The sequence below is a fragment of the Protopterus annectens genome, chromosome 3.part1 (assembly GCF_019279795.1).
Source record: "Protopterus annectens isolate FY-2018-M chromosome 3.part1, PAN1.0, whole genome shotgun sequence".
In the NCBI taxonomy this organism is placed as follows: domain Eukaryota; kingdom Metazoa; phylum Chordata; order Ceratodontiformes; family Protopteridae; genus Protopterus; species Protopterus annectens.
The window spans coordinates 1,507,672,258-1,507,686,745 of NC_056732.1; the positions used below are offsets into that span (position 1 = coordinate 1,507,672,258).

At 39.8% G+C, this 14,488-nt stretch overlaps 1 protein-coding gene across 2 annotated transcripts in view; it reads left to right on the plus strand.

Moving 5' to 3' along the window:
- The window catches only part of SLC4A2 (solute carrier family 4 member 2), a 2,370,566-nt gene that overhangs the window by 120,599 nt on the left and 2,235,479 nt on the right, over window positions 1–14,488 (plus strand). For both annotated transcript variants that reach the window (XM_044067584.1, XM_044067586.1), the window contains exon 2: window positions 12,033–12,164. The gene's annotated coding sequence lies outside the window, so the exon portion shown is untranslated. The remainder of the gene's footprint in view (window positions 1–12,032; window positions 12,165–14,488) is intronic.

Consider the following 14,488-nt stretch of genomic DNA (forward strand, 5'->3'; position numbering starts at 1 on the left):
ACATCCGATGACAAGGAAGGTGTTTCATTTAAAAGGGAGGGCCACATGCAGGACTACCAACATAGTGTACCTAGCTGAATGTGTGTATTGCCCCTGTTTTTATGTTGGAATGACCAACAATATGTTTAAAGTTAGGATTCTACAACATTTGAGTAGCATTAGGAATTGTGATTCGAGTAATGCTTTGTTTAGGCATATTAGTGGAAATCCAACACATAGCTTCAAATTTAGAGCCATTGTTAATATTAGGTTGAATAATAGGGGGGGGGATGTTAAACATCAGACAGCTTTGGCTGAATCCAGATGGATTATTGAATTTATGGCACACAGGGAACCGGGATTAAATGATGTAATACCAGTTAAACCCACCCTTCTAAAAAGGCGGGTTTTTCATTAGATGCTATTAGCTGTTTTATCTTTTAAAAATGTTATTTGTTTAATGTGTCTTTGTCTGATGAAGGGTGAATCCCGAAAGCGCTTACCTTGTGTTTTTTACCTTGATTAAATTTTATCCAGTTTTATATACTCACAGCAGTGTCCTGTTGCTTTTCGTTTGGTTTTGTTCGTGTTTTGGAGCTTAGCAGGACTTTGGCATAGCGTACAGATTTCGTTTGCTTGTTCTTGACGTATATACTATTATATATGCTTAAATTTTTTTGTACTTGTCCTTACTAATGTTTGTATAATTGGAGTTTTTCTCCCTGGGCCTCTGCGGAAAATGGACATATATCCAGTCACAAATGTAAAATAAAATAAAATAAATAATTTTATTTAAATATGTGAAATGTACTTTTAGGCTGGGTTCAGAAAGGCCACCGCCAGTGGTAAACCATAACGCAGGTTTCTTCCGCTGGTGGCAGACCTTTCTGTTTCAGACAAAGGTCCTCCACAGTGATCCTACATAATCTGTAGGATCACTCTGGTGAGCCGGCTCCATGGCCATGCTACATGCTAATGAGGCATTCAGGAGAAGTGGTCTGTGTTATTTATAGGTTCGTAGGTATATACTAAGCTAACGACCACCAGAGCCTTTATAAGCCTAGCCACGCAACCCATTTCAATTGCATCCCCTTGTAACATGTATGTCTAAATTGGAGGGTTATGTTAGTTAAAAAGTGTATGTTAGTTAGGGGGTTGCTAAAAAGTCATGTGCTGTCCCCTGGATATGCGTCTGGTAAGCTATTTATACAGTTGAATGATTCAGAAAATTGGTCATTTGCATCAGTTGTACCACCGGCCCAGTTAATTAAGTCATGTTCACCTATTACTTTCAGTGGATGAAACCACATTAGAGGTAAGTGCTGGGGAGCTTAATGAACAGGTAGTGGAGGGATGTGTTTGCTTTTGCATGTGTTTGAGTATGTGCAGAGAGATGAGTGGCCTCAGGCAAATATGTATGCCTATGACTATGTGTCTAGCTGGGTGCTTACTGTAGGGGGTTAGTAAGGGAGTACATAGGGTAGGTGTGTGTGATTGTGTGTATGGGTAAATAGGTGCTCATGTCTGTGAGTATGACTGGATATGGGGGCTGATCTGCAGTGAGTGTCTTGGTGTGGGGTTCAGGCACCTATGCAGTGAGACATTTCCCTGTGGTACATTTGACTGGGGACTCATAGCTAAAGTGACATTCAGCTACAGAGAAATATGGCTGATGCAAAGAGAAGTACACGTTGCCATGCCCGTAGCTTTAATAAACATTGCATGGGGGTAGAAGAAGTAATGGGTGCTGTCCTCAGTGTACAGTACATGCTTATGTAACTACAACATGTAGAAGTGTGTTACAGCATGGAGAAAATCCTGCATGCTAATGTAGTGACATTTATGCTCCAGTGTGCATTTTAGGTTAGTTTCTGTAGACATTGAAGGGGGTAGTGGTCCACATACACCAGTTTTAAAGGTACTGCCCATTTTGCACTGCATTTTAGTGCAACTGACATGCCCACTGGCCAACCTGCTGCTGCTCATGCTGCCTTGGAGGCCATGGACATTATTTTCCCTCCATGCATTTGGTTATTGAAGTTATGGGCAAGGAACCACATTCTTCTCTTTGCCCACAAGGAATTTGCAACACCCACATTTCTGTGTAGCTGAATGTCACTCCAGCCATGTATCTCCAACCAAATGTACCACGGGAAAATGCTTCAATGCCTAGGTGCCTGAACTCATTAACACCACATGATTGGGAGACATGCACATTAGCCGATAATGAGGTCTTTCCTCACTGCAGATAATATCCCTTTAAATCACATTTTCCATTATTTCCACAATTCTGTCCCGAACAAATAACTGGTGCCAGAATCGTGGACTGAAACTTATTGTCAAAAAATGCATTATCGTATCCTTTGGGAAGTTTTCAATCCAGGGGAACTACTGCATTGACAAGATGGTATGTGGACAGTGACCTAACTTTCAACCAACATGTGTCCACTGTTGTAAGAAAGCCCTTCTACATTGAGCAGTTTATAAACAAATGAATTACATCTAGATCTGGAGATGTCATTGTCCCCCTTTACATTCATCCCTCATTAGGCTAGTCATTGAGTATAATACCCCCTGTGATCCAGACACATGCATCAAATGGAATGCCCACAGAGTTACCTAATTAAAAGGATGCAAGGCCTAAATGATATGTCCCACAAGGACCGATTTAAAGCCCTGTCACTTTACTCTGTATCTTACAAACTGCTAAGAGGTGACCTGTGTTTGCCATACAATGCATCCTGTGACCCATTACTGATAGACCTACTGCACATAAGTCAGATGCCATCAGAAGTACACAGTCCAGGGATCTACAAACTCTTCTGTAACATCAACAGAACATTTTGGAGGGACAGGTATATCTCACAGAGGATACTGTTACTCTGGAACAGACTACCCATACAAGTAAAACAAAGCTAATCCTAGTCCATATTCAGGAGCATCTTGGATCTATGGATGGATAATAAAAGATTTACCTCTGAACAGAAGCAACTCCTAAATGCTTTATTCCACACATGGGTCCCCTCATGTTATGTGTATTATGATCCCAGTAATTCTCACTAGGGCTAATATATAATTATCAGGCACGGGGTGAGTAATGCCATCAAAAGGGATAGGTTAATTCAAGCACAAAAAGGAAATTGGCTAGGCTTAAAATGGCCCATAATGGCAGCTACACTAGTACTCATCTGTAAACCTGTTATCCTAGAAGCAGACCCTTTTGGCTGCAGCTGTTATCACTTGCCATGAGTTTCTTTCTGAATCCAGTTTTTAATTTAAATATGAGAAATAAACTAAAAAGATAGGCCTTCAAAAAACTATACTGCCTCCCCAGACTAACCCCTTAGCAATGAAAATTAATCTTACTAAAATGCAAGATGGTAAACAAAGAACAAAATGAGGGAAGCAGTAACCAAGACTAGAAAGTCATGAGAAAGGTATTACCAGCAAAATGGACCCGGTCCTAAATATATAAACTAAATAAAAATAAATGAATTAAAGCATAACTAACATAACTTAACTGTGCAGAATAAATCCTAATGTAAACCTCATTATACTACTAAAGTGCTTTTCAAGTGATCTGCCACTTAAAAAGATTATTACAGTTTAAGTCATGAACTACAAGAGAAAAGTATTCACAGGCTGGGATTCAGAAAAGTTTACCATGCAGGGAAAACTTAATATGCCTGTTTTCCCTCTTAATAAACCTTTCTGATTCTTAGACTGCCCTACTGTTGAAGCTTGTGAGGGCTTCAATGGGTCCATATCATAACATTGAAGTTCTCTAACATTGAATGTTATTATATCGAACCCTAAACACCGAAGTGTGAAAACATCAAACAGTCAGAATAGCGAATTTTTTCCCAGGGAAAAAAATTGCTATTCCGAGAAACATACACACAGCACAAACACACACAAAAAACAGCCATCCACACACATACACTTAAAATCCTACACCTAAACTAAACTTTACATGCAGTACTAGCTATCCACTTACCTTAACCCAACCCTAACCCTAAGGTCCGTCACTATCGCACACTCACCTCACCCGCGCCCTAACCCTAACCCTAACTCACCTAACCCGCCCCTAACCCTGACCTACACACAATCGCACACTTACCTGACCTGCACCCTAACCCTAACTCACCTAACCCGCCCCTAACCCTAACCTACACACAATCGCACACTTACCTGAACCCACGCCCTAACACTAACATCCACACAACTGCACACTTACCTGACCCGCTCCCTAACCCTAACTCACGTAACCCACCCCCTAACCTACACAATCGCACACTTACCTGAACCCGACCCGTAACGTTCCAACATATCGAACGCTGAAAACAGCAAAGCCACAGCAACGGTCCACCGAATTCTTTCCCTGGGAAATAATTTGATGTCCTGCACCTTCGCTGTTTTCAGCATTTGACATTACGGGTTCGATATTATAACATTCGATGTTAAAGAACTTCGATGTTATAATATAGACCTGCTTCAACATCCAGGGTGTCTTCCTGGACAGAGCTGCATGATAGTTCATTAGTCAGGGGAACAGGTAATTCTAACTAGCCGTATGCTTTCCCTCAGAATTGCCAGCGGCTTCCAACCTATGAAGCCAGACACACATACAAATTTGCTGATGGATGAAAGGTGACTTTTATAAAGATACGGTAGTCATCCATTCACTTTTGCAGGAGTACTCATGGACCAGGTAAGCTCAGTGAAGATATGGAGATAAGGTGTCTGTTAGTGTGTCTATGTGTGTGTGCGTGCATGTATGTAGAGGCATGAATGAAGCTACCTGAATAACGTGTGTGTGCATGTCTCTGTGCATGTTTTGCTTGGATGGTCTCACTGGAGAGGGGTTATGTAGGGAAGCAAGAGTCTATGTGTATAAGAGGGTGTGGGTGGGAAGTGTGGGTGGGTGGGGCCACATCTGGAAGTGGATATGAGTGTAGGCGGGTGCCTTTGCCAACATGGTGCATGGTTGATAAGGGAGACTACTGCTGCTGTCAAGTCTGCCTTTTTTATTTATTTTTATTTTTTGTTTATACATAGTTGAATGGGTTAGTCTCACTAGACCAATGGCCTCTTTTCAGTGAGACTTAAGATGGTATGCATACTGACTTGGAAAAATTTTGCCAGAGCACATGGAGACTTCCTGTACTCTTTTTTCTATAATGACGATGGGGGGTTTGTGCATCTCCTGAGCTACCACCAACCTAGTCAGATGAGGCTTTGGTTTAACATCTTATCCAAAGGAGAGAAAGTCCTGACAATGCTAATATTTGCTAGTGCGTGATTGAGAGACATGCTAAAGAGCTAGGATGGCATGCTAAAGAGCTAGGATGGCTGGAACTGCAAAATCAACTTCTACTTCAGCAACTTCCTATCACCCAAAAGATTTTGCATAATCCCAGCAATACTCCAATACTCTGTAGCCTTATTACCCCTTACAAAAATCTTACAAGCGTACACTCAGCTAATAAATTACTAGTAGCCATCCATAAATCCAACAATAAATCAGGTGACTGTCGTTTTTCTAACTTTGTGTGAAAAACTTGGAAGAGGCTTCCCAGTGAACTGTCATCTCTTTCTTGAAAACCAGTTTTCAAGAAGCAACTAAAAACATTCCTTAAAACTCAGTGGCTATGTCCATGTCCTAACCCTGACCAATGACCTCCTTCTTTCCATGTCCTTATCTCTGTCTTTTTCCTGGCCTCTGTGCATACCTCTCTCCAGACCTCAGTTAGTGGGGCCAGTAAGCTTACTGAATGTTGTTTCTAGCCTAGTCTTCCTGGGAAACTATCTCTGAGTACAAACCCACAAAGTAACTGCTCTACATGTGTATACCATGTATATATTTGCTACTTTTACACTTGGACTGTATAATTTATAAGCTACCTAAAATCATGTTAACTAGAGTGTTCTTAGTTATCTCTCAGAATATGATATTACTTGCTAGCCTTCTCTGTGACGAGTATTAAGCTCTCTACTGTGTGAATTTTTTTTTATTACCTCTTTAATTACTTTTTATTCTCTTTCTCTCTTTTAATAATGCTAACACATCTTGTATCAGATACTCATGTAAATTTTTTTTTGTTAGTCTATAGTTGTAGTGTACCTTTATGTAAATCATTATTATCATTGTTATTTCTTTAGCAATCTATTAGCTTAATGGAGCTCATCTCCCCGGGCCTCTACTGAAAATGGACATGTATCCAGTTGGAGTAGCCCGGTCAACAAGTGTAAAATAAATAAATAAAATAAAATGGCTGTCTCTGAATTGCATTTTCTCATCATCATGGTAATTCACTGGCCTGTGGTAGGCAATTACCACAAGCGGTGAGCCTTTTTCTGAATTCCAGGGATAAGACTATCTATTCATAAAAAAATTGTGCAAAATGTTTAAAGCAGTATTTATTAAAAATTTAGAGATTAACATAGTCCTTTGAAGTCAAAGGGCAAACTACTTTAAACATAAAAATGCACAGAAAAGCAGGTACATTGGGATGTGGTACCTGGTGTGTGTCATACATGAAATATGCTGTTAGATTTTGGAATCAGTTCATGACTAATGGCTTTACCACTCGTCATAAAACTTGTTCCGTAAACTTACAATGCAAGATGTTTTATGTATCGCACAACAGACCCCCATGATACACACACATAAATAGACATACTTAAGCACATCTATTTATATACGGAGGTGCAGTGAGCAACATAGGTTCATAGGTTAGTACTAAGCTAACTGCCCTTGTGGGCCATTTTAAGCCTAGCAAACTACCCCATTTGAGTTTCACACCCTGCACCTTGTGTCTGTAAGGCAAAACATTAACCATTATGCCAACCTCTCACCCAATGTGTATGTCCTTGTACATAGTCTGCACTAATTCTGTCAGTGTTTCTGGGACTTCAGTACATTACAGGACTGCCCAAATCAGCTTTGCATACTCTTCCTCCAAGTCTGGGAATGCTCATTTGGACTCCTTCCTCATCTTTAGCTTCTTCTCCACTGTCTGTCTCACTTCCAACATTGGATTGAGCATGCTACTTCCTGATCTGAATCCAAACTGCTCATCTCCTATCTTACTTTCTGTTTATTTGTCTATCAGTCATCCTTTCTTGCACTTTCTTGAAGTGTGATGTGAGTTTGCTACCTCTATACTGCCTGCATTTGAGAATGTGTAAGGTAAGGGGAAAAAAAAGCCAACATCATCACAGAACTTGATGTGAGAGGATATAACAAAGGACAAGGTAACAAAATTACAATCTCTTGCATCACCCATACATGCTTAAGCTGCAGTTATATCCACAATAATCTATGAGTAACAGCAACTTGGTTGAGCTCCACACACAAATTGCACAAACACAAGAAATCAATCATCTAGGTCAGCCACTGCATAGGCTGATTGCGATTGCAAGTTGTCTGTTTCATGCAAACCAAGTGTTTAATAAACTTTGAGACACTAAGTGTTCTCATCATGGACCACTGTGAGAGGTGAGTGGGGCTAATTTTATTTATTTTATTTACTGACATTTGTTTACTAGGAAGGTTCACTAGGCTGAAAAAAAAAAAAAAACATTTTCAGTGGAGGTCCGGAGAGAAAAGCTCCAGTATACAAACAAATCAATATAATAACAGTATAATACAGTTACAACAAGAGGTAAAATATTTACAATGGTTACTACAGTTGAAAGAGAAGCATACTGTAAAATAGTAAAAGTAGGTAAATTCAAACTGTACTTAAAAAAAAAAAAAAAAGTAAGTTCAAACGGTAGAAGAGTATGAGGAAAATCAGGTTAATGTGAGGAAGGTTATCAATTTGAAAATGGGGCGACTGTAAAATCCAAATCAGAAATTAAGTGAAAGGGGATGACAGGAAGGCATACAATAATTCAAGTAGACAGAGCTACTGGAGGTTAAAGAAAGACTTGGAATGCTTAAAGAGAAGAATATGAGAATAAATATTGGTAAGTAGGATGTCAGTGACAAGTTTAAGTGGAGGAAGAATGTGTTTAAGGTAGTTAGTTTTGAAAGGCGGTACTGGGTCTGAGCTTGGGGAGAAGAGAGTTAAGTGATAGTGTTAGACGTGGTAGCGCAGTTACAAATCCAGTTGGACAGAAGGTGTTTGTGTAGGGCTATTCTGAATTTAATGGGATGTTGTTCAGATCGGATGGAGGAGGGGAGCCTTGCCATATTCCAGGAGTGCAGGAGTTTACCTGCAGGTAGGTTAGGTTTGTGAACCTGTATTAGGTTTTGATTTTCTGAACGTAGTGACCTAGAAGGCGAGTAAGGGGAAAATAAGGACCTAACAGGGCAGTCTTGAGACTTGAAAATAAATCTATGACAGCTGGTTAGCTGAAGGAGTAGTAGGTAATGAGGAAATTCAAGCCATTGGAGGTTTTTTATGGTTATACAGTGATGAGCTGAACGATGACAGTTAGAGGCAAATTAGGCAAACTTGTAGTAACAGGACTCTTCTTTCAGTTTCAGGGAGGACTGCAGATTAGTCATTAATGGAGCCCCATAGGTTAGGGAGGGAAGTAGATAGGAGAGGGCTAAGGCTTCTTTAGTTGAGTGAGAGAGGAATTTGTTGTGCCTGTAGAGAAGCCCAAGTTTTTTGTTTTTGCTATTGTCCCTAAGAACCTGAATGTGTACAACTGTAGAGCATATGTGGAGAAATCCTTATCAGGAAGCCACAGTTAAATGCTCACGTACCTCAAGTAAGACTAGACTAGTCTGTACACAAAGTACAAATACATACACGCAAGTATAAGCAAATCGGCAACTAAATCCATACCATCAATTAACAAACTGACCGACTGTGACTAAATCCATACCATCAATTAACAAACTGACCGACTGTGACTAAATCCATACCATCAATTAACAAACTGACCGACTGTGATGTACAAAAATGGCAGATGCTCCCATCCAAGATTAAGTAACCACCCATGCACCAACATCACAGTTAAAATAGAAAACTTTTGAAATAAACATAAAATGTTACAGTGCATTACTGTTTAGTAAAAAAATACAGCAGAAGTACACAAAATACATAATTTGTACCCATTTAGTCCTCACCATGCACCCACAGAACAGGAGCTGAAACCACTGACTTATCACAGCCTTACAGTCTCTCAAAAATGAACAGGTGCACTTACCTGTAATACCCAGCACCTATCTGGTGTATTTATGGTTCACACAGTCTTCTGGTAGTAGTTTTCCTGTACAAAGATAACAATTTCAGAATAATTCCTTCAAAAAAATTAGCAATGTAGCCAGTATCCATGTAACAAGGCATGGCTCAGCAGGACTATTTCTCCTTTTACAAGAGAATAAATTGCAAGAAACTCTCCTCCAGCTTTTCACTCTGTGTGTCACCTCACAGCAAGAGGTTTTTAGGCTTTATGAATGTTGGGGTTCTTTTCATGCAGGATCAGCATTTCCTCTTTGTCTTCATGTAGGCTTTCTCTGGGTTTCAGTTTTCTCCCACATTCCAAAGAGATGCAGTAAGCAGTTTGTTGAATCAGACTTGCCCCAGGTGTGCATAGAGTTTGTATGTGTAACTTAGAAGAAATGCCTGGCAGTCTACTTGTATTCTGTATTTGTCTGGTAAACTCTGAGGGTGGCATTGGACATTCACTAGGTCGCCAAAGGAGTCTGGTACAACTGATAGGCATATGTGTGTGTGTATGTGTGTGTCCATATAGATATATGGATACAGCTACAGATGTAAATACAGATATGGAGCCACTGTGTTCTGCGAAGCTCGTATCATAGCCGCATACTAACAGCTCATAATTTGACAGTTAGTTATGTTTTCACAACATGTATACTAGTACTTTTCATATTATAAGCAAAGGAGGATCACTGAAGCCACTCCTCACCCCCAGTTTATTATTCCCACGCCGTGGTTGATGCACAGTGGAGAAAAGCTTTGGCTAACAACCTGTTTTAATCTTTTTACAGGAAGCTACTATATCAGACCATTTATTAAACCTGTTGTATGAGCCCTACAATCTAACTTTTTTGTGTGAAGTGAGCATCAGCAAATGAGTAACTGCTGCCTTGAGCTTACCAAAGTCTGTTTCCATTTATTAGCTGATTATATTTACTCTGATTTTGCATATGGTGTTTTGACGAAATACACCTAAAATGAAGTTGAGGTTGTGCTGAAATGCTCAGAGAGATTTACATGTAATCGATGTGTATCTGTTTCTCTACCCGGAAATGTTGAACCCGCGGTACTGATGGTGCGTTAGGTGAGTGTGTTCTTTTTTAAGGGTTTTGGGGAGGGTTTGTGTGTTTGTGAGTGTGTTGGGGAGTGTTAGGTGTGGGTTAGGGTATGTAGGTGAGAGTGTGAGTATGTCAGTGCTGAGAGTGGTGGTGTTTGTATCTGTGTGATGTGGATTTGTGTAAGGGGGGGTGTGGAATGTATGTCGGTGGGTTTTGTGTGTGTTGGTGTTTAGTACGACCTTGGAGTTAGTATATATTAGTAGGGTGTGTGTGTTTGGGGGGTGTGCAGCCTCCCATATAGGGGGTGCAGTGGGCTTGCCCCCCTACATATAGTAAGGGTAGGTGTGTGTGTTTGTTTGGATGTGTGCGTGTGTGTTGTATTTCTTTTTTGAAAGTGCAGAAGGTACGTGTATTTGTATTTGTATGTGTTGTGTAGTGTGTGTTCGAGATTTTGTGTTTCGCGGTTTTGTGGTTTCGGTAATACAGATTTTCGGCTTCATGGTCCCGAGATACTGAAATTCGATATTTCAGTATTTCGAGATTATGAAGTGAATCCATATATATATATATATATATATATATATATATATATATATATATATATATATATATATATATATATACATGCACACAGACACAAACACATACAAACACACATATGTATATAGTTTTATAGATATATATATAGATATAGATATATATATATATATATATATATATATATATATATATATATATCTATATATATATATATATATATATATATATATATATATATATATATACATTTATTTATGTATACAATAGTTTTTCAGAGTTTCATTTGACTGACCCGGCTTTGGTCAACATCAATTTTGTCGATTGCTGAACTAATGTAAATCAGATGCTTGCCTCCCTGCAAGACTCATGGTAGAGCCCATCTTGGAGTTACGAAGAGTTGAACTTCAATGGGACAGGTTCAGTACTGCTAATTATTTTATATACAAATTAATATACATACACAGACGTGTGTGTGTGTTTTACATTGTGGTAGTACTGCAATGTGCAAGATTCTTAAGACTTGCTTTATCATTACTCAGCTAGCAGAATGTGTCTTATGTTGCTAAGAGTAATACTTTTTATTTCTTTTTAATTCATCTTTTTTTCTGTTTCCTTTGTCTTACACTGACATGCAGACATTCCCCCTTCATTTCCTCCCTCCTGTCAGTTCTTGACATGAAATCGATACTACCCTTGAAATATGAGACATGATTGACACATATAGAACTTTAAACTTATAATACAATTAAGTAGAGAGCAGAACTAAGTATTTTTAGAATAATAAAAAAGAGTGGAGCTTTAGTTGTTGTGGCTGCAATCTTCTATTTGTAGTGTACATTCAGTGTATTGTCCTTTGTCATCCTGCACCTCGTGATGCCAGCCTGGTATTGCCAAGCTCTGTTATTTGTGACTTAAATTGCAAAATATCAGTTAGCATAAATGCTAACATCAGCTGAAATGCCTGTTCCCTGATACTGCAAAACAGACACAGTTTGCTTGAGGAAATGACTCTGTGCTCAGTATATTATTTCCAGTACTGTGAGTGTCAAGTGTTGTGCAACAAAAAAGACTGCTCGTTTTATTCATTTTTATCCATTATTTCTTGTGCTGGTGACTGAGGTAAAGCTGTAATCCATTTTGAAGTGGAACTGTATTGTATTGACATGCCCTGGCTCTGGTGTGATTTGCTAACATCCCAGGGTGTGTGTAATGTTGCAGAGAAAGTTAATTGTAGAGTTTATAGGTGCTTTTTTGTTGTTTGTTTTTGCAGGCTCCCTTAACAAGTGGCTTGTCTCTCTCAGTGGGTTAATACAGAAGCTTTAGCAGGTGAGTAGCTTCAGGAGACGAGGAAAAGCTAGCGAAGCAGGAGACAGAGGTAGAACTGGCACTGTTATCTCTCCACGTAAGTAACCTCTGTTACGAGAAATAGATGAAAACAGTTTTTGTGGAGCTGGCAGGCTGCTTTAAGTAAATCTGATTTCCTTTGTGTCGTAACTTTCCTCTGACTAACAGTGTAATGCAGACATCATTATAAGAAGATATGATAATTGCAGTGGTGAAGTTAATGAGTGTCTTGCATTTAAGTTTTAGTGGCCTGGAAAACAGAGTTTTGTCATTTACAGAGAAAATAGCAGATGCATTTACTGAAATACAACTGAATAGTGGTATTATAGTAACCCTGTACTATGTACTAAGGAAACTTCTACTAAAACATTATCTGAGTGCTGTGTTCACATCATCCTTGGTATATGATGAAACCACATTTTTTTATTTTGAGTGTTGAGAGAGAGAGAGAAAGTAGGTGCTATACACTTGCTGTTAATTGCAGTTTGTAGCTTCTCACGTCTTCTTGCCCGTTTTATATACCTGATCACATTCAGCGACAGTGATATTCTGTGGAAAATGTGATTGGGATTGTCTGCAAGGGCAGTGATCCCAAGCTTGAAAACAAGGTGAGAAACAGAATGTACTGAAAGCACAAAGGGATGTTGTTCATATGCCATCCTGTGAATGGAAAAAAAATGCAGCATGCCTGTTTTGTTGATGGTTTAGACAAGACATGGGAGAAACCAAGAAACTTAATAGAAGTAGGGAAGATGTCCATCCTTGTCCTGTCTACTAGAGTCCCTCCCTTGTGAATAGCATTCAGGGTTAGCTTCCGGGGAAAGAATCAAAAGATGGTCAGCTCTGTGATAAAGGGGGAAAAGCCCTCACTATGACCGAGACAGCTCAGGTTTGGGTACCTTGTCAGGTGCTGGATGAAATGTGAGAAGCCAACACCAGCTCATCATCATCATTATTAAAGCCCCACCCATTTTTCCCCTTTTCTACATAGGGTCAGGGTGTCATGTCATTTGTCGCCATCTCTCCCTATTCAGTGTCACTCCCTACCTTCTTCAACAGTCATACTTCTCTCAAACAATCCATCCACCTCTTTGCGAGGCAGTCTTGTTTCCTCTTGCCTTCTTCCTGTCTGTCCCAAATCTTCTTCACCAGATTGTTTTCTGCTTTTCTTCACATGCTCAAAACTCCATAATCTGTTCTCTTTGACCTTTTCTGCAGGTGAAGCTGCTTTGGCTTCTTCTATCACGTCCTTATTTTTTCATCTGTCCCACAATATGCATCCTGTCATCTGCCTCAGACACTTCATCTGCATCACCTCTAGCTTCATCCACTCCTCTGCATTTACTGCCCAGGTTTCTGTACCACACAAAAGTACTAGTCACACCACCATTTTATGCACCTTACTTTTAAGCTTCTTTGGCGTTCTTCTGTCATACACTGCTAGTGATGCCCTGTTCCAGTTGGCTGCAGCCCCTCTGATTTTAGCTTTAACCTCTTCATTCAGACTTTCACTGTTTTCCCTTCTGTCTCAGTTCTCAGCTTCTTCTGATTTCCCCAGTTTGCTGCCATTATCACGGTCTTATTTGTACTTAAATTAATCTCATGTGCCTTCAGTTTTGTATTCAACTCCCCTATTCTTTGCTGAAGTTCTTGGTCAGTGTCTGCTTGTAATGCCACATCATCTACATACAGCAACTTTGTTGATCAGTCCCTTCCGACCTGTTTGCTATTGTTGTCCATCACCAGTATGAACAGCAGTGGGCTCAGATCTGAAACATGGTGCATACCCACTCCCGCTGGGTGCCCCTCTGAGAAACCAAACACTGTTTGTACTTGAGTCATTGGGTCCTTGTACATAGTTTGCACTAGTTCTACCAATATTTCTGAGACTTTGAACCACCATAGTACTGCCCAAATCAACTTTCTTGAGACCTTGTCATATGCTTTCTCCAAGTCTTGGAAAGCCCAGTTGGACTCTTTCCTCATTTCTAGCTTCTTCTCAAGTATCTGTCTCACTGCAGACATCAGGTCAGCTGTACTGCATCTTGATATAAATCCTAACTGGTCATTTCCTATCTTACTTTCTACTAGTCTGCGTACTTGTTTATCAGTCACCCTCTGCAGAACTTTCAAGCAGTGTACTAGGAGTTTGATACCTCTGTATAAGTGCCCACAGTGATGAATGTCCCCTTTGTTCTTGAACACTAGCACTAGTCTGCTTATGTTTCAGTCATCTGGGATAGACCTTTCTGCACTCATCTGGGATAAGCCAACACCAGCTGACCGATCCATAAAAATGAGGGGAGTTCCAATCTGTCATTTTGCCAGCAACAAGTGGAGGCTTACAGGCCAACAAAGGAAAAATGACCCTGGGTATGATGG